Here is a 20,674-nt window from a genome sequence, read left to right as displayed (position 1 = left end):
TTTCTGTTGGGATTTAGTCGACCAAACAGAGATAGAATAACTGCTGGCAGGAACAGAATCATTCTATCCTGTTCCTTCTCGATACTCATCAAAATTGTATTGCTGTGTTAGAAGAAAGCTAGCTATACTGGTCCAGTAGACTTTAAAGATACCCTTGGTATAACATTGACAATCGAACAAGGATTGGAGAAGATATCAGTAGTTTTCCATTTCCTGATCTCTATCTTTCATGGGATCAATTCCCCCTTGACTGACTTTACAATAATAGATGGAGCTGAGCATGTCTGGGAATACGGGAGAACGCTCCTTTGCTGACATTATTACTAGTATTAGATACTGGGTTATCCATAGCATTACCATACCTTCTCTATTCATTGCAGGTTGGTTATTTGTAAACACGGGTTTGGCTTATGATGTGTTCGGGAGCCCCTGGCCAAATGAGTATTTCACAGAAAGTCGACAAGGGGTTCCATTAGTAACTGGCCGTTTCGATCCATTAGAGCAACTCAATGAATTTACTAGATCTTTTTAGGAGGCACTAATGACTATAGATAGAACTTATCCAATTTTTACAGTTAGATGGTTGGCCGTTCACGGGCTAGCTATCCCTACAGTTTTTTTCTTGGGATCAATATCGGCAATGTAGTTCATCCAACGATAAACTCTATACTAAAGGAAGAGGAAGTATGTAGATATGACACGACCGAACCCGAACGACCAAAATGTTGAATTGAATCGTACCAGTCTCTACTGGGGGTTGCTACTAATTTTTGTACTTGCTGTTCCATTCTCCAATTATTTTTTCAATTAGGAACAATGATAATATTCTCACTCCATTCGAAGAGATCCAATACGCATAATTATCTATGCTATGATTGTTTATGTCTCGAGTATGACCACTTAAGAAAATGTGAAAGGGAGTAAGAGAAATGGCCGATACCACTGGAAGGATCCCTCTTTGGTTGATAGGTACTGTAACTAGTATTATCGTGATTGGTCTACTCGGTGCTTTTTCTATGGTTCATATTCCGGATTAGGGTCATCCCTATAGTAGGGGAAATGCACTTACTGTCTGTGGGAAATAGTATACATGCGAAAGTGAAAAATCGATAAGGCCTTACCCTTCTTTGAAGGGTAAGGCCTTATCGAAATCTCTTTTTGAGATTCTTTCTATATTAATCTGAATTATAAGAGAAGATTCGTACAAATAAAATGACTCTATCATTTACTTCATTCAATGCCTTTCAGTCAAGTGATGAGCCAATCTATTCTTCCGCTATATGATCGGAAAAAATTTGGATCGATCAAATTTAAATATCTGTCGAAGGAACAACAGAAAAACGGATAATATTAAGTACTAAATATTTGCTCATTTATCTGATGGAAGATTATGCGAAGTTTTTGTAAAAACCTGAACTATGAGAATCTAAATGTGCATATAGAATATTTTCTTCTATTTTTTTGGCGTACAAAATAAAAGAGGAGGAAAAACACCTTTTATTCATTTTCTCTCATTAGGAACAAACCCTATCAAAAGTTTTATAGGTTTTTTTTATGAGTGATATTGCCCCTTACTTGTCTGCTCTTCCTTCTTTAGGAATTTTCAGTATATCGTACAAAATAATCTTCAAATTACGAAGGAATTGACGAATAGGACAAGATCAGAAACCCAATTAGTTCTTTGAATAATGAAATAGGAGAATGGGATCAGAGAAAATAGGAATCTTCTCCAAGATTGCTTAGTTATTCTCCTCATCTCTCCTCCCTACGATCTATCTCTATTTTCCGGATCGTTTGGACAAGGAAAGGAGGGAATGGCATGTATATAGTACACGATATAGCATATCGGGGATCATTCAACAAGTTGATCTGTTCCAGTGCTTATGGAGTCACTCCCTATTTCAATTTTATTCCAATTTAGATCTAAATGAACATTTTTAGATCTAAATGAACATTTTATCAAGAATATATAAGGGAGAAGAAGGATAAAAGGCTCCGAAGGGGTATTAATTTTTGAATCAATAAGTAAACTTCATGTTCAAAAATCTATAGACCTAAAGATTCATCTCGGCCAATTGAACTTTCTCAAATTGTTTCTTCTTAAGGACCAAAAATATCTGTGCCAGAATGACAGATGCTAAGAATAATAAAAGACCTTTAACACGTAATGGATCTTGAAGTACTATCTCTGCATCTCCTTGACCAAATCCACCCAAATTAGGGTTATTTGTTAATGGCTGATCGACCTTGATCAATTCACCTTCTGAAATAAGAAGCTCCGGTCCTGGAGGTACAATGTCAACCACTTGCCCACCGTCTGATGTGTTATCGATAGTTATCTCATATCCACCCTTTTCTTTACGTAAAAGTTTGCTCACTCTTCCTGTTGCTGAAGCACTATAGACCGTATTGTTGCTCTTACTCCCGTCGGGATAAATTTGTCCTCTTCCTCTATTACCACCCACATATATGGGATATTTCAGGAAGTGAGCTTCTTTATCAGTAGAAGCATCTGGTGAAAGGACGGGGAACACAAGTTCACTATATTTTTGACCGGGAACAGGACCTATTACAATAATGTTTTTTTTATTGGGACGATAGTTCTGAAAATAAAGATTACCCGTCTTTTGTCTAATCTTAGGGGAAATACGATCCAGAGGGGCTAATTCAAATCCCTCGGGTAAAATTAGAACAGCTCCTACATTTAAAGCCCCTTTCTTGCCATTAGCAAGAACTTGTTTCATCTGCATATCATAGGGGATCTTAACAACTGCTTCAAATACGGTATTGGGAAGCACGGATTGTGGAACCTCAATATCCATAGGTTTTTTTGCCAAGTGACAATTGGCACATACAATACGTCCAGTGGCTTCTCGGGGATTTTCATAACCCTGCTGTGCAAAAATGGGATATCCATTCAAAATGGATGTCCGAGTTATGATATGTATCATGACCAGGACGGAAATTAACCGAGTCATCTTTTTCGCCCATTCATAAGTATTTCTATTTTGCATGGTTCAATTATTGGTTCCAAATCATTTTTGGGGTGAGAGTAGGTAGCTATCATAGTTACCTGCCAAAAATTCTGCTACTATATTGATTCAACCAAACCTAAAAATAAGAAATCGGAAGTCTCGCACCAGGAGAAGAATGAAGGGGAGGAATAGCTAATTCCTGAACACAGAAAACACTTTATTATTCTGTTTCAATTGTTTCGGTCGGAGAAAACAACCTACCTATTCTTTATTCATTCATCGAATGATAAATTACTACAAGTGAAGGAGATATACGATTGAAACGACGGAAGATCCAATATTTAAGAATCGTATCTAAGATGACTAGAAAATTTGAAACATGACCAGATATGATTCGTTCATTATGGGCAAATCCATAACTTTCGGAGATCGAATCGATCATCAGTTCCCAACCATGGGGTGAATGAAACCCAATACATAGATCGGTTGCTAAAAGAATTAGAAAAGCTTTCATTGTAGCGCTCAGACTATAGAAGTATTCTTGGATCCAAGAATTGATAATAGCGAGTTTATTCTTACCTAGAATGATATAAGCACTTATAAAAGCAAAACCTATTAGATTTGTTAATAAATGTGATATTATTTGGATACAATCTTCATTGTACATTTCGACCAATTGGATCGTTTCTTTGTGAATCTCTATACGAAGAGATTGTGAATGTGTTCCCAAAGAATCTTCCACCATTCTTTCTAACAAGAATAGTTCTTCTATTTTCTCAAATCTTCCCAGAGCATTTTGTTCCTGGAGATAATAAAAAAAATTCTGAGATTTAACCGTATTCCACCAATTTGTAACCCAAGGCTCCAAACCTTTCCGTAATGAAATAGGAATTACCCAAGGCAGTACTACTAAACATGTGAGATATCGTAGGGAAGCTGATGCTTTATATTCAGACACTTCCAATTCGTGAATCGCTAACGAACCTGATTCACTTGTCAATTCTGTCCGAAATCTAGACAAAGTACGAGTGATAGAATGAGGTATGGGATCCATAGATTGATCTATTGTGTAATTGTTTGATCCCGATCAAAAAAATATACTCGGGAAAAACGTAAAAGGTTTGTTCAAAATGGGTGAGACGGAGCATAAGGAGATCATTCCAAATCATTTATATATGGACCAATTATCTATTCATTTTTTTCATCTTCTTCTTTTTTAGAAGAATAACTTGAAGTAACATAAGTCTTATTTATTTCCAAGATCTTTTGAATCCTGATCACTAGATCCTTTACGAATATTTCCCCAGTTATCTCCAAATATGAAAAACGCTCTTGAAAAATGAGATAACGACAAAAAGTCGTAATTGGATCGTGATGAGAGGAAAAAAGCGTTTTAGTTTTAGGGAAACCGGATGATCCGGATTTAAACAGGAACGCAATAGATTACAGAGATAACCATAAATACAGAGATGAGATAACCATAAATACAGATATGCAGCGGAAATAATACTTCATTTCATTAATGGAAAATACTGAAATATGCTTACAACCAGAAATGGAAATAAACCAGCTAGGGCGATGGTAGCTTATCTGTGAGAAGAGATGTGATGGCTACATGCCTCTGAACTGTTCCGAACTGTGTTACAATGAGGCTCAAAGGCCTATTTATTATTGAGAAACAATGGAAAACCCTTCACATCCCGAAACCTAACCCTAGAAGATGAAACGCCAAATTGTGGGCCCCATTTGGGTAAATTGGTACATCAATTTCCCGGGGTCGTAACTTTGGCATACGATCTCCGTTTGACGCGTACGATAGCTCGTTAGAAAGATCTATCCGAGTACTACCACTTTGGGAGGCAACATCGGTCCATGGACCCATGTTGCCCCAGATTCCCAAAAAAACGTCGTTTAGGGCCTCAAAACAGCTCCGGAAGTTCAGGACCCGAAAAACTGCTAAAAATAGTAAACTGTGCTACAATTTAGGAAACTGAAAAAGCTGAAAGAGACAGTTGTGGGGGTCCAAATGGGATAGGTGGGTGGCCACCAACATCCACCTGGATCATTCCTCCCCCCTTAGGAAGCAATGGTCCCCATTGCGTTGAGTTCCTCCATCTGCTGAACTTGTCCTGCAATCTCTGATGTGTCCAGTGATGGTGGGAAGCATGGTCGACGATGGTCCACATTGAACATTTGGTGCAGGCGAAGGAATGGAGGAATGATGTGCTCCAAAGCATTGTTCCCCATAGCCTTGGTACTGCTGTAAGGACCATGTCGGAGTGGTCTGAGCTTCTGATGGGTTCTGGTAAGGTGTTCTTTCTGTCGATGCAACCAGACTTTGTTTCCCACCTGAAACTTGTGTGGTACCCATGTGGGTGAGGAGAAGTTGTTCCTGTGTTTTGTCATGACCGTATCCCTTTGCTGCTGCTGCTGCATGGAGGAACCCTTTGCAGGGGTCATGGATGTAGCAACGATCTTCCCCTTATTTTGGGAGTGAACCAGACAGATGAATTTCCTGGTCTGTGATATGAGCTTGCTGCCTTTTTTGGTAGTGATCAAAGATGTGGCGGTAGGTGGGGCTACCTCCGGTATCCTGTATAATGAATTATTCAAAGAAATAATGACAGCACGAGGCCTTGACTCATACACAGCATGTCGCCTCCACAAGTATGGTTGGCCTAATAATACATCACAAACATCCAGAGGTGTAACATCACACAATACCTCGTCTGTGAAGGGTTTGATGCTGTAGGGAAGGCGGCACTGCTGGCGAACTTTGAGATCTCGTCCTTCATGAAGCCACCCGATACTGTACGGCTGTGAGTGTGGTGTAGTCGGTAGGCCCAACCGCTTCACGACCTCTGCTGAAATGAGGTTCTTTTGGCTGCCACTGTCGACAATGAATTGTAGCGGCGAACCCTTCACCCACATCTGTGAGTGGAAAAGACGCTCCCCTTCCTCTGGATTTTCGGGCTCATCTTTCTGGATCTTGGCGGTGGCAACAGTGGCGCTGGGATCTGCATCAATGATCTGCTTCCCTTTGCCATTCCCCTTGTCGGGTTCTGGCTCAGGATCAGAACATGCATCTGATTCAGAAGCCTTCAACTCGGCCACCAGTGACTGCTTGGTCCGACACTCACTTGTGTTATGAGTGGGACTCTTGTGGAACTCACACCACTTTCCTGTGTCCTTCTTCGGCTTCGTGGTGTTGTTCTTTTCTTACGGCTTCGACGGGTTGTCTTGGGTCACCCCACCTTGGCTTTGTCCTTTGGGCTTCGGATTTGCAGATCCAAAGTCTCGCTTCTTCTGTTTGAACTTTTGCTCGATTTTAACAGCGTATCGGTACGCCGTGCCGAGTGAGGAGATGTTCAAGAACACCATCTCTTCCTGGATGTATTTGTGCAGGCATCCACGGTATTTGAGTACCAGATGCAGCTTAGAATCTTTGATACCCAACTATGTGCGAAGGGTATGAAAAATGTTTGTGAACTCTGGCACATATTGGTCTCGTCCCTGCCGCAGTGTGGTCCATTTGATGTATTTGTCCTCATAGCTTCCGACAGGGTAGTATTGCTCCTTGATGGCATCCCGGAAGTCATTCCAAGTGGGTGCGGCTGAAAATAATGAGCCTGTTCTTTCATCTTTCTGCTCGCAGTATGTTTCCCACCAGTCCTTGACGTGGGGGGCTGCTTTGAGAAGAGCGAAAACAATCTTTTCTCGACTGAAAATTCATGAACAGAAAAATACCCATCTAGCAGATTTAACCATTTATCTATAGCATCTGCGTCTATTTGACCCTCGAAGATGGGGATTTCAAAATTAACTTGTACCTTGAAGGGTGTGGCATTTCCAGAGTCGCTGTTGGAAGCCGATGCGTCTTCTCTGGGTAGCCGCTGAAGAATCTGCGCAAAGCTATCCATCATCGCGTTCCTTTGCCGCTCGAGCGCTTCTTCGAGCAAGATTTTGATAGGATCTCCTGCCCCCTCGTCTTTCTTCTCATCCGCCATGGGAGGCCGTCGGGATTTGCGAGGCTGGTCTTGCAAAGGTTCGACCAGTTCAAGCCCTAACTCCTTATATCCCGACCTCATTGGGGACATGCAAAGAAACACAGAGAAAAAGCAGACCGCTCTGATACCACTGATCCAGATTTAAACAGAAACGCAATAGATTACAGAGATAACCATAAATACAGAGATGAGATAACCATAAATACAGATATGCAGCAGAAATAATACTTCATTTCATTAATGGAAAATACTGAAATATGCTTACAACCAGAAATGGAAATAAACCAGCTAGGGCTATGGTAGCTTATCTGTGAGAAGAGATGTGATGGCTACATGCCTCTGAACTGTTCCGAACTGTGTTACAATGAGGCTCAAAGGCCTATTTATTGTTGAGAAACAATAGAAAACCCTTCACATCCCAAAACCTAACCCTAGAAGATGAAACGCCAAATTGTGGGCCCCGTTTGGGTAAATTGGTACATCAATTTCCCGGGGTCGTAACTTTGGCATACGATCTCCGTTTGACGCATACGATAGCTCGTTAGAAAGATCTATCCGAGTACTACCACTTTGGGAGGCATCATCGGTCCATGGACCGATGTTGCCCCAGATTCCCAGAAAAACGTCGTTTAGGGCCTCAAAACAGCTCCGGAATTTCAGGACCCGAAAAACTGCTAAAAATAGTAAACTGTGCTACAATTTAGGAAACTGAAAAAGCTGAAAGAGACAGTTGTGGGGGTCCAAATGGGATAGGTGGGTGGCCACCAACATCCACCTGGATCACCGGACCACTCTATCTAGTAATTGTTGTTTCTGAGACATCATATTCATCTACTGGTACCAGTTCTATTTTAACTTATTGCTTTTTCTATATTACCTCTTTCTATACTATTTCATAAAAATAGTATATTGTTCGTAAAGATCCTATATCATTCCATTTTCATACAATGAAATTTCAATAAATATTTCATTGTATGAAAATGGAATATTTATTTCCTGATTGGATATTTATTCATGTTCCTTTATCCTCGACATATATTCAAATGTTTTTACATTTGAATGTATGTTGAGGATAAAGACACCCCTGATTTCAAAACCCTTCAATGGATACACGCAAGAAACAGGCTGATTCAGCGGCTTTCTGTTCGATTTCCCTTAGGTTCACATTATCACCAGTACGAGTTAAAGGAATGTCTTGTCGGCCCTTTATTCCCATATAAAGAACACGACGAGGGGAAATACCTTCTTGAATTTCCATTTTGATCATCTGAATATCCTTCATAAGAAATCGTGGGAAAATACGACGATTTATTCCAGGAAATCCCCAACGAAAAAGACATACAGTTCCTTTTTTTTATCGAACTTATTATAGCCACTACCCACATTGAACAAAATTGTGCACCACAGATAAGAGCTAATGAACAGACCTGCAATACCATAAAAACACATTACAATTCCTTGTGGAACAAAGAGTATTTGCTGAGATGACAATAGGGGTATCAGGTTCTCACCAAAATAACTCGAGATCCCGACTAGGAAAAATCCTAGTGAACCCAGAAAGAGGATACAAGCCCAAAAGAAATTACTTCTTTTTCGAGACCCTGTTATAGGTTCTATCCAGAGCCATTTGGGTCAACGATTCATAAAAAATTGTATTCAATTCCATCCTATTGAAGTTGAGGGAATAGCCAACCATTTTATCCTTTGGTTCCCAAACTCTTATGAACTATCTATATAGAGAGATAAATTTTCAGTTAAATCAGCCAAGTTTGTCTTCTTGTCCATTCTCACCATCCATTTCAAATGGGTCCTTCCATAATTTCTCAATTTTAGAAACAACATTGGATCAGTGGAGTATAAATATCTCCTAGAATAGATATCTATACCGTATGAAAAAAGAAAACCGACCACATTAACATATTGACCCATACCTATTTATTGACATATGTGTAGATCCTATCTGTATATGTATATGAATATGAATATGAATATGAACAAATATCCATATTCATATATATATAATTTGGATATTTATACCTATTTTGTGTCTATAAGAGTTCTATCTTATATCATCTAAAATAGATATAGATATCCTATATGTTCTGCAATTGAAAGATCTAAACCCATTTATTAAATCTGATTTGATCAGATTCATAAAATCTCGTCCTTATGAATATACAGATGAGAAAGAACCATTGTAATTGCCGGAAGTAATAAGCCGACTAAAGGCACCGAAATAGAGGGTAGGATAGGGAGTAGGTTAGAGAGTAGGTTAGAGAGTAGGTTAGGGATTAGGTTAGAACGAGTACCTTACTTAATCAATGAAATGTTTATCCATATTACAAAGAATAATTATAAGGTCAAATAAGTGATGGGACCAAATAAGCGGTCCCATTCGTCCTTCTTCATAGAATACATGTATGCAAGTGTTCGTTGTTCCTTTCCCCGTCTCTCCCGAAAATAATAAAAAAGCATTTCCAGTTGGGGAATTTTTTTTTTTTAATAAGATCTCGATGAGTTCAACAATGAGTTCTATATTACAACATAGAGATCCATTAGAACACTTACTATATAAGTAAAATAGTGGAAGAACATGAATCCTGACCAAAATTTCTCTGATTTCTGAAAGCAGAGAATTGGCTATATGGATTGTTAGTATAGGCTCGAGGATCATAAATTGTTAATAAGAAGGGGGTGAAAAGAAATTCTCTCCTTCGCCGCAATAAGAAACTGTATCACTGTCACTTCCGTTACAAGGAACTCGATTTGATCCTTTTTCCTGATAAGGAAACTCAACGTTCATTTTTTTCTTTTTATTTATTTACAAGGAAGACCATAAAACGTAAAACCAAAATAGTTCACTCAGAACACCTTTTAAGAGATTACGTGGAATGATCAGATCAAATAAACCATGACCAAATAAATGCTCAGTCACCTGAAAATCTTCAATCACTTTCTGACCTAATGTCTGCTCGATTACTCTTTTACCTGCAAATGCAATGTACGCTTTAGGTTCGACAATATAATATCTCCCAACATGCCAAAACTAGCAGTCACTCCACCAGTTGTCGGTGACGTCAGAATCGATATATATGACAACTTTTTCTCCTTCTGATGAATATATAATGCAGAAGCTATTTTAGCCATTTGCATTAAACTAAAACTTCCTTCTTGCATACGTGCTCCTCCGGAAGCACACACCATAATTAATGGAAGAGATTCTGCGGTAGTGCGCTCGATCAGACGGGTTATTTTCTCACCTACTACAGAGCCCATACTACCTCCCATGAACTGAAAATCCATAACTCCGAGTGCGATAGTAAGACCATTTAATTGACCTATGCCTGTTTGAATAGCATCAATTAAACCTGTCTCTATTTGATAGAAAGTTATATGATCCTTATAAGATTCATCCTCAGAATTAAGATTATCAGAATGAGAAGGTTCATTCTCAGAATAAAATTGTAGAACATCTAGAGTGTACATGTCTTCATCCATAGGACGCCAAGTGTCACGATCAATTGGAAGTTCTATTCTATCTGAACTATTCATTTGCAGATAATATCCATATTCTTTACAAACACTTTGATTCTCTCTCAAGAATCTGAGATATAGTAAGTTCTCACAATTATCGCATTGAGCCCATAACTTCTTAATTTTAGCATAATCAATACTTTTATTCTTGTTTTTCTCCGTCTCATTGGCATCCTTACTATCCCTTTCGACCAATTTTTTTAGTAATGCAGTTATTTTACGCTTGTCTTCGAACCACTCCTTTATAGACATAGAGTTTTCATTCCATATAAAGGTGAAAATTGTTACTTTTCCTATCTTATTTTGTATGAAGAGAAGTCGTATAAGTATAAATACAATGATGAAAATTATTAATCAATAGTGGAATGAATCATCGAGAAATCATTTCCATTCGTTATTGATTAGGAATCTGAAGTATCGATCCAGGATTATGATAGAATACTTTATTCTATTATAAAGAAAGATTCTCTCCTATACCGCGATGGAAAGGAATTTTCATTTAAAATACAACATCTTTTGGGCTAGAAGGGATTTGAACCCTTGACTTCACGGTCCGGAACCATGAGCTCTGATCCACTGAGCTACCAACCCTATCGAATGATCTATAAGATCATTGTAAAGGATGAATAGGATTCGTTATCGAATGCTTGACCCAAATTTTTTTTCATAAATAACTCTGTTTGAGATATTTAACCTTGGAAATATCTATATATCAATATCTACATAGATATTGATATATAGATATTAATATATGGAAATTCCATATATTGATATCTGAAATCCCATATCTCCGCTCACGATTTGGACTAATATTTGGGGTAGTAGTAAAATATTGGGCCGAGTCCGATTGGTAGAATGAAAGTCACTGGATTACAAGCGATCAATCACATCAGCAGTAGCTAGTTCACAAGCAGCAGCTAGTTCAGGACTCCATTTACAAGCTTCACGGATCACTTCATTACCTTCACGAGCAAGATCACGTCCTTCATTATGAGCTTGTACACAAGCTTCTAGAGCAACCCGATTAGCTACTGCACCAGGTGCATTTCCCAAAGGATGTCCCAAAGTTCCCCCACCAAACTGTAGTACGGAATCATCCCCAAAGATCTCGGTCAGAGCAGGCATATGCCAAACGTGAATACCTCTTGAAGCTACGGGCATAACACCTGGCATAGATACCCAATCTTGAGTGAAGTAAATACCACGACTTCGATCTTTTTCGATAAAATCATCATGCAGTAGATCAACAAACCCTAAAGTTACGTCTCGTTCCCCTTCAAGTTTACCTACTACAGTACCGGCGTGAATATGATCTCCACCGGACATACGCAATGCTTTAGCCAGTACCCAGAAATGCATACCATGATTTCTTTGTCTTTCAATAACTGCATGCATCGCGCGGTGAATGTGAAGAAGTAGGCCATTTTCTCGGCAATAATGAGCCAAAGAAGTATTTGCGGTAAAACCTCCCGTCAGGTAGTCATGCATAACGATAGGAACTCCCAATTCTCTTGCCAATACTACCCTTTTCATCATTTCTTCACATGTACCTGCAGTAGCATTCAAATAATGTCCCTTAATTTCACCCATCTCAGCCTGAGCCTTATTAATTGCTTCCGCAAAAAAGACAAAACGATCTCTCCAGCGCATGAATGGTTGGGAATTTACGTTCTCATCATCCTTAGTAAAATCGAGTCCACTACGGAGACATTCGTAAACTGCTCTACCATAGTTTTTGGCTGATAGACCCAATTTTGGTTTGATAGTACATCCCAATAAAGGATGACCATATTTGTTCAATTTATCTCTTTCAACTTGGATACCATGAGGTGGACCCTGAAAAGTTTTGGAATAAGAAGGGGGAATCCGCAAATCTTCCAAACGTAGAGCCCGTAAGGCCTTGAATCCAAATACATTACCTACAATGGAAGTGAACAAGTTAGTAACAGAACCTTCTTCGAAAAGGTCTAAGGGGTAAGCTACATAGGCAATAAATTGAGTCTCCTCTTGAGGAACGGGCTCGATGTCATAGCATCGCCCCTTGTAACGATCGAGACTAGTAAGTCCATCGGTCCAAACAGTGGTCCATGTACCGGTGGAAGATTCAACAGCTACTGCTGCTCCCGCTTCTTCAGGTGGCACCCCGGGTTGAGGAGTTACTCGGAATGATGCCAAGATATCTGTATCTTTGGTCTGATATTCAAGAGTATAATAAGTTAATCTGTAATCTTTAACACCAGCTTTGAATCCGACACTAGCTTTAGTCTCTGTTTTTGGTGACATAAGTCCGTCCTTTATTAATAATTATTTCTCGCAAGGACGAGGTCTGCTCGACATGGACCGAACGTAAACAATCAATTTTTACAGAAATATCCTACAAAAAGTCGTCCGTTATTGGGGTGCTAGATACATTCTCATTGTATAATGTTCTTTATGTATGACGCAACCCAATCTTTGCTCTTGAAGTTCTTCCTCCATGGATTGACCCGAGAACCTTTCAGTGGTTAAACTAGTTCATGAATGAAATCAAGGAACCGAATGGACCTTTGACCATAATGGTGCGAATTGTCCGAAAATACATATACAGATGTGTGTATGAAGAGAAGAGATAATGATCAATGAGAGAAAGGTCATGAATATCAAGTTTCATATTTCACAGATGATCTGGACATAATTTTGAAGTATTTTCGGTTTTAGTTATGGATAAATTGGTTCTAGTTATAGATAAATCGAAGACTTCCTCATGATCCTTATTCATATCCATCTACCTACTTCATATTCCAAATATGGATGAATTTAAACTTTTCAATAAAGTTGGATTTTACCAAGGTGGTAACTTCCATTTATTATTTACTGGTCTGATCGACCCAATATGGAACATTTTTTTTTTTATTGATGATATTGGCAAAATCATATTTATATATTCTTCATGGAAATTATTTCCATTTTTGTATGAGAAAAAATCCTCTTGTTCTTGGGGTTTCCGCACGTGTAGAAAGAAATGTGGGACATATTGCTGAAATCATTGGCCCAGTACTGGATGTCTCTTTTCCTCCAGGTAATATGCCTAATATTTACAATTCATTGATAGTTAAGGGTCAAGGTACAGCCGGTCAAGAAATTCAGGTTACTTGTGAGGTACAACATTATTAGGAAATCATAAGGTTAGAGCTGTAGCTATGAGTGCTACAGATGGTTTGACGAGAGGAATGAGAGTGATTGACACGGGAGCTCCTTTAAGTGTTCCAGTTGGTGGAGCTACTCTTGGACGAATTTTCAATGTTCTTGGAGAACTTGTCGGTAATTTGGGTCCTGTAGATGCTTGCATAACATCTCCTATTCATAGACCTGCTCCCGCCTTTACAGAGTTGGATACAAAATTATCTATCTTCGAAACAGGCATTAAAGTAGTAGATCTTTTGGCTCCTTACCGCCGTGGGGGAAAAATTGGGTTATTTGGAGGAGCTGGAGTGGGTAAAACAGTACACATTATGGAGTTGATCAACAACATTTCTAAGGCTCATGGAGGGGTATCTGTATTTGGAGAAGTAGGAGAACGTACCCATGAAGGGAATGATCTTTACATGGAAATGAAAGAATCAGGAGTAATTGATGAACAAGAAATATCAGAATCAAAAGTGGCTCTGGTCTATGGTCAGATGAATGAACCACCAGGAGCTCGCATGAGAGTCGGTTTAACTGCTCTAACCATGGCCGAATATTTCCGAGAGGTCAATGAGCAAGACGTACTCTTATTTATTGATAACATCTTCCGTTTTGTCCAAGCGGGATCAGAGGTATCCGCCCTATTAGGCAGAATGCCTTCCGCCGTGGGTTATCAGCCAACTCTTAACACAGAAATGGGTTCTTTGCAAGAGAGAATTACTTCCACAAAAAAGGGATCCATAACCTCGATTCAAGCAGTTTATGTACCTGCTGACGACTTGACCAACCCTGCTCCTGCTATGACATTTTCACATTCAGATGCTACTACCGTACTATCGAGAGGATTAGCTGTGAAGGGTATCTATCCAGCAGTGGATCCTTTAGATTCAACATCGACTATGCTCCAACCTTGGATCGTGGCAAAGAAAATTAGAAACTGCACAAGGGGTTAAGCAAACTTTACAACGTTATAAGGAACTTCAAGACATTATAGCTATTCCTGGACTGGATGAATTATCGGAGAAAGATCGTTTAATCGTGGCAAGAGCAAGAAAAATTGAACGATTCCTATCACAACCCTTTTTCGTAGCAGAGGTATTCACAGGTTCCCCGGGCAAATATGTGGGTCTCATGGAAACAATTAGAGGTTTTCAAATGATCCTTTCTGGAGAATTAGATGGTCTTATCGAACAGTCTTTTTATTTGGTGGGTAATATTGATGAAGCTACCGCGAAGGCTATAAACTCCAACATGGAAAGTTAATTCTGAAAATGACCCTAAATCTTCGTGTACTGTCTCCTAATCGAGTCATTTGGGATTCAGAAGTTAAAGAAATAATTCTATCTACTAATAGTGGTCAAATTGGCGTATTACCCAATCATGCTTCACTTGTGGCAACTGTAGATATAGGAGTTATGAAAATACGTCTCAATGGGTAGTGGTCCACTATGCTATGATGGGCGGTTTCGCCAAGATAGACAGTGATAGAATAACTATATTGGTAAATAATGCAGAGAGAGATGTTGACATCGATCCCCAAGAAGCCCAGGAAAATTTTCGAATAGCTAAAGCTAACTTAGCTCGAGCCGAAGGCAAAAGACAACCAATTGAGGCTGATTTAGCTCTGAAAAGGGCTAGAACCCGATTAGAGGCTATCAATGCTAGCCCCTCCTGTCTCTAATTAACATTTTCTATAATGATCTGAAAAATGGATTCAATGTTCCGCCTCGATCCAAACACGTGGAGTAAAACTTATTAGATACCATTGAAAACTCGATGGCATCTAATAAGTTTACCAACTATTGAATTTGAACCAATGACTCTCGCCGTATGAAAGCGATACTCTAACCACTGAGTTAAGTGGGTCATTTATTCTCATAGGTAGAGTTGGATTTATAAACGATTCTAAATCGAAATCAAATTAAATGTATAGACAATGTATGTGTCCCTGGCACAGATCAAACTTATTGGAACGTATTAGATCATAGTATTGGATCATGAAATATCTACCTTGACATAAAGTGATCCATCTGGTTAGTATAGTAGTGTATCACCAAGACTGGCAAGGAAGGGCTATAGCTCAACAAGGTAGAGCACCTCGTTTACACGTGCACCAATGGTTTTCGGGAGAGTTTATCGATTTGTCCGATCCACAAAATAGATTCTATGTGAAATAGTCTTACTCTATAAATTTGTTTCTCTGGGGAACAATAGCATGACAAAGATTAAGTTCGATCTGATTCGAATTACGGATCTAATTGATATGGTCAATCTCGGCTCTGTTCAATGCCAGGCATAATGAGTATAATACGGGGACCTCAAAATAGATTCTTTTCGCTCTATGAACTTTTAGGTGTATGAAGTGTCATATTTTACTTTTGGAGCGATAGAAGAGACTCTATTTGAGTCAATCTATGCCCGAGCAAGGCAGACCTACGTCAAAAAAACCTTTTGAATAACTTTGGGATTGCTTCCGAAGGGTAAGAATTTGGAGCACACGGAGCCATATTAGTATCTTACCAGAAAGAGGAGAATGGCAGACTAACCGATCTTTCCATCAGTTAATGAAAGAGCCGAATGCGAGAAAATGCATGTTGGGTTCTTGGAACAGTTCAAATTATTTTGATAATAAGAACTTTGATCTGTTCTACCGAGAAGGTCTACGGTTCGAGCCTGTATAGCCCTATACATTCCACTAAGTGATACTATTTATATATATCCCCTCATAGTCTGTCCCTATGACTTGGCCTTGAAAAGTCTTTCAGATCATATCAATCTCATGTCCTTATCTAGATCGATGGATGGGAACGTTGGACCAGAGCAGGCATATTAGTATTTTGGATCGATCGAGATTGATTCGATACCAGATGATCAAACCTATAAACAATTTTTATTTTTTTTATCGCTAGTTCTTCGAAAAATTCGAGAGTTCTCTCGAATATCATATGTTCCAAGCAATCCATAGAGCAGTCAAAGTATCGATCGGACATGTGACTTTTAGCTCCATCCAAACGCAACGCATTCCGTTGGGGTTGAACAAAATTTCCGTTCAATCGAAAATCCCGGATGTATCTATCCCTTTGCTAAATATCGGGGTGAAGATCTTGATCAACTAGGATTCTCTACAATAAGTTATGTGCAGTAAATCGAGCCTATTTTTGAACCATAGAAGTGGCAAGTACGACGGATATTCCAAATACCTGGGCAGAGAAATTCTCTGGAGTTGATCCATCCTAGCTAAAGGCGAACCTTTGGTTCGTTCTCTTTCTTCACCTAAGATCATCACACGGTTTTTGAGACCCAAGATTCTCATATTGGGACAAACACTCTTCCTTGCCTCTAGTTCCGTTCTGGTAACATATCACAAAAATGCAATCTACCAGCTATGCATATTAGATCTACATCTGGACCAGCGTTTGCTTTAATCTACCCCACTATTTTATAGAATACACATATTTCATGGAATGCGTTCTGGAACAAACAATAGAATAAAGAAGTCTGTTGGGTTGGGACAAAAGAAAGAAACTATTACCCCTTGTCCAGAAATTATGTGGACAATGACCCAAAAGAATCTGCTTTATGCCCCGTTACAAATAGATCTCTACTCGGCAATAGATCTATCTGAAATGATTTTATATCATTGTGAAATGAGTGGGCTCATCTCATAACGAACTTATATGTGAAAGATTTGATACGTTCCATGGATCGATTGACGCCTACCAATTCTGTTCGCTTGATCTAAACTTTCAAACGAATTAACTGAAGGACAACAATCAAATTTATATTTGATTCATCAAATGTTCACTATCTCCGTCGGTAGATGAGCCTTTAAATTTGTATCTTTGTCCCATAACCTGCATAATAATATAACAAAGAACTTGATTGTATCCTAACCGTGCATGTAAGATAACAAAATTTTCCAGATTGGAAAACCCTATACCTTCTAATACGAGAAGGAAGGATACAAGTTCAAATGGTCTAGATTCATCGAATCTGAATATATGGTAAGCGAATAGGGTCGAACTTGTCGACACAGCCACAACCTTGATCATTTCAAACAACGACTCTCTGATCAAATACCCTACCCAGAGTTGTTCAGATGGACAAGATCTTAGTATCAAGATAAAACATACAATAAATATCGAGATAGATCTCAATCTATTCCATTTACACCGAACCATTTTAATGGTTATGGCCCGTTCGTTACAACTCGAATAACGTGGGATGTACCGAACCAATCTACAAAACTGTGTTAGTTGAAAACTAAAATCTAATAGGGAAAAACAATAATTATCGCCCATGAGTGAATAGACAAAGGATCGATACGAAAGAAGAAAGGTTCTTCTTTCACATTCAAAATAACGGAGTGAAGATGGGATCGGGATATTTCTCCGGGAGAAATACAAAATACTTCATATTTATCACATATTTGATAATAAGCCATACAACTTGTTCGAGAGTTGAGAGTTAGTCATCGATCTTGCTTTGATCTCCTATCAGAGGTCACCGATGACCCACATAAGAACAAATGTTAGCTCATTTTTTATTCTTGGAAGAAATGACTGTAGATAGATAAATTGGTTTTTCCGGGGCGGATGTAGCCAAGTGGACCAAGGCAGTGGATTGTGAATCCACCACGCGCGGGTTCAATTCCCGTCATTCGCCTCATAAAAGAAGATAAAAAACGGACTGGATCCGAATCCGATTTGTTGTAATTTTCATATTTCGGTGAAAATATTTCTATCTATGTAATAGAAATGGACACCCGAGCCTTCTTTCTTCGTGGGAAACATGAGCCCATTATCGGACTTGAACCGATGGCTTATGCCTTACCATGGCATTACTCTACCGCTGAGTTAAAAGGACCCCCTCATCATATATGAATGAGTGAGTCTACTATGGTAGATGGACAACAAATTGGATATGGATGATCCATCTATCTTTATAGATATCAAGTTGAGAACATATATTATAGTAGCTCGTAGGGTAAGGATCGCTATACTGGAAACTCCGGGCTGAGCTGATACGAAACGGATGGAGAAAAGTTATGCCTGAGAGCATTTGCTGAAATATGTTCGTATTGCTAGAAGAGCCAAAGGCTCAATGGGTCAGGTCCTACTGCAATTACTTGAAATGCGTTTGGATAATATTCTTTTTCGATTGGGTATGGCTCCCACCATTCCCGGAGCTAGACAATTAGTGAATCATGGACATATCCGGGTCAATGACCATATGGTAAATATACCAAGTTACCCTTGCAAACCTCAAGATGTGATTACTATAAGAGATCAACAAAGATTGAGAGCTAAGAATATGGAGCCATTCCAGTTTATGGCTCTTTTTCTTCCTGGAAGAGGAAGATCTTTCTAAAATGAATTAGAAAGAATTCAATTAGAAGATTAGAGGAGTTGAGAAAAAAAAATTCCTTGATAAAGAGAAAGAACAACCTAGAATTTCTAAAACTAGAATGGATAGAATCCTTTCTTCTCTCTCGGAAATAGAAGAGAGAGAATTAAGGAATTCCGGAATTTGGATTCAAATGTGGAAGGAAAGAAGTGACAGAATATCCTTCAATGGGATTGTGGCGTGTATAGTTTAGTGATACAGGTGGGTTTTATTCGTTACATTATCAACTTAAATAGTTAAACGATATTTGGATGGATCTCTGATCCATCCAAAGCTCTATCTATCTATAACTAAAGGGCCCGATACAACCATCAGAGTCAGAACAGTGAGCTGCGCAATAACTTCTAGATCCATTTGGTTTTCTTTCACCCTCCATCGACTGAATGTATGAATAAAATGTTGTCGGGATCAATCACTTTTCTTCTATTTTGTCTTCTTCGGACTCCTACCCATTGGTGTATTTTCGATCAGGAACCTATGGCCTTGAGCAACTGATATCTTTACAATAATACATAAAATAGATAGAGAACCCTAAATAGATAGAGAACCCTTCAATATCTAGATAATAAAATTTTAGATTGGAGAGAAATAAATGGACTAATCCATGTAACACATTTAATCAAACTCATTGGGGAGGGAATGAAGATATGGTAGAGCTTAAATTTTTGATAGCTTTTTTTCTTGCTTTTACAGCAGGTATTCTAGCTATCAAATTAGGTCAAGCAGTATATGACTGCTGATTTTTTCTCCTTTTCTTGGCCTGGCCATCGGCCAAGCCAAGAAAAGCAGAAAAAATCAGTCATACAGAACTATTTTTAACGAAATGAACAATACAATTGACTGGATTGTTCTTTATCCAACTGAATAATGGCAATATTCATTATATTGCCGATACAATCTGTACATACTATGATATACACCTTTACTCCACCATTCATTTTGTTACACATGAACTCTTCCATCTTGGAGAGATGGCTGAGCGGACCAAAGCGGCGGATTGCTAATCCGTAGTACGGATCATCCGTACCGAGGGTTCGAATCCCTCTCTCTCCGTTCGTCCACTATTGATCCTGAAAACGAATAACCCCGAATCTTTCTACGGAACGGAAAAGGCCCATTAACCTAGAGACTTCCTATTTTGACCTTTTTTTTCATTGCATAGCACAAAATGATAAAGTTATCATTTTGACTGAGCATTTGAACTCAGTATTTTATTCTTTCCCGCAGTGCAGTAAAGTATTACTGTTTATGGAACAGTAATAGCTCCACTCTTTAGTAGAAAAATGATATTTTTTCATCAAAAATTATATCTGACTTAGTCCATAAATTGCAAAGGTATCGTTCATGAACGAATGGAAGGATTAGAATATCTCATTTCTTTCCTCTTTTTTTATCAATATAAATGGGACCAATCCCTACATTGTGTATTGGTACATACAAACGATAAAATATCTTTGCCTCTCCCTGTTATTATGTATGAACAAAATTGTTTCAAACATGTTCCATCATATAAGGCTTAAATCCTCTTCCATCAAAGGTTTTGAGTGTTGTTGGTCACAGATTAATGGATGGAGAACCTAAAGCTTT

The 20,674-nt window shown here is 38.7% G+C and overlaps 2 non-coding genes across 2 annotated transcripts; one reads left to right on the top strand and one right to left on the bottom strand.

Annotated features, from left to right (window-relative positions):
- Positions 1–11,033: 11,033 nt before the first annotated feature.
- Positions 11,034–11,107, bottom strand: TRNAR-CCG (transfer RNA arginine (anticodon CCG)). Its single transcript has one exon. It is a non-coding gene; the product is annotated as a tRNA-Arg (tRNA).
- An 8,945-nt stretch (positions 11,108–20,052) lies between these two features.
- Positions 20,053–20,140, top strand: TRNAS-GCU (transfer RNA serine (anticodon GCU)). The gene has a single exon. It is a non-coding gene; the product is annotated as a tRNA-Ser (tRNA).
- The last annotated feature ends 534 nt before the right edge of the window (positions 20,141–20,674 follow it).

The sequence above is a fragment of the Pinus tabuliformis genome, chromosome 3_2 (genome assembly GCF_031772625.1).
Source record: "Pinus tabuliformis cultivar Carrire ecotype Pingquan chromosome 3_2, CPIR1, whole genome shotgun sequence".
Lineage (NCBI taxonomy): Eukaryota > Viridiplantae > Streptophyta > Pinopsida > Pinales > Pinaceae > Pinus > Pinus tabuliformis.
This window is presented reverse-complemented; position numbering and strand designations above follow the sequence as displayed.